A 1,172-nucleotide genomic window follows, 5' to 3' on the forward strand; every position below is an offset into this window, starting at 1 on the left:
CCGGCCCCTCGAGCTGCCTATATACCCCCCAGGCTCCGCCCCCGCCACTACAGCTCCCGGCGTGCCCCGCGCCCGCCGCAACACGGGGCCTCTCCGCAGCGGGCGGCGCCAGGCATGCCGGGAAGCGTAGTGCTGAGGGGAGGGCCGCCGCGCGGCCTCATGGGAAACGTAGGCCCGCCTCCGCGGCATGATGGGAAAGGGCGGGGCATGCTGGGAGATGAAGTCTGGGAGGGAGTCCATGTGAGCTGGGAGCCTCACAGCCTCATTCCCCCCCCCAGCTGGATCAGACCCAGAATATTGTGCCAGAAACCCCCACAAAACAATCTCCTGTAGGACCTGTCAATAGTGGGAAGGAACCTACAAACATCAGGAGTGGGAAGGAACAAAAACATCCATGACATACCCTCACCTTCCCAGTTCCGGCCGGCCTGGCTCCCCAGACGCAGCGGAGCTAAGAGCCGTGCAACAGGAAGGATTTGAGAGGGTCACTAACATATACGTATAGAAATACATTTTTTCAAAAAAACCTCAGAAAAACCAAACTTCGATACATAGAAAGACAGAAAAGGCTACAAGGTTTGAATTGCTCTCAATTGCTAGTGATAGCACCTAAGAAAGCCAGTAAGAGACAGTAAACCCAACTCTCTTATTCCCCTTTTGCATAACAAGGGTGCACTTATTACTTTGAAACGCACCACATTTAAATCTAATAGGCGCAAACAAAACACTCATCCAGCCTTAGCAAGGGAAATAATCATCCAGCCTGCAGCAAGATAAATTGATGCTGAGAATGGACGAGAAAAAGACAAGCAGAAAATGCCCACAGGTCCATCCCAGTCAATGCAAACTCCCAGGCCTGGGTACACACAAACCTCTAAGTGAGAGAGGATTAGAAAGAAATTTCTCTCTGGATGTATTTAGTCGTTACCCAGCACCTTCCCCTGAGATGCTCTCAGGAGGCAGGATACATGGACCATGGGGGAGGCAAATCCCCTCTTCCTCTTCTACTTCCTAATCTCTCTCCCTTCCTGCCCCCAGCAAGACTGGGACAGCTGTTTGTCCTTCGCGGCTTATGCTGCATCTTCTTGCAATCGGGCAGAACGCGCTGGTGCTCGGTTAGATTGAAGAAATCTGTCAAGAAACAAGTTGCTCCTATTACAATAAAACTTTCC

The sequence above is a fragment of the Alligator sinensis genome, unplaced genomic scaffold (genome assembly GCF_000455745.1).
Source record: "Alligator sinensis unplaced genomic scaffold, ASM45574v1 scaffold781_1, whole genome shotgun sequence".
Taxonomy (NCBI): domain Eukaryota; kingdom Metazoa; phylum Chordata; order Crocodylia; family Alligatoridae; genus Alligator; species Alligator sinensis.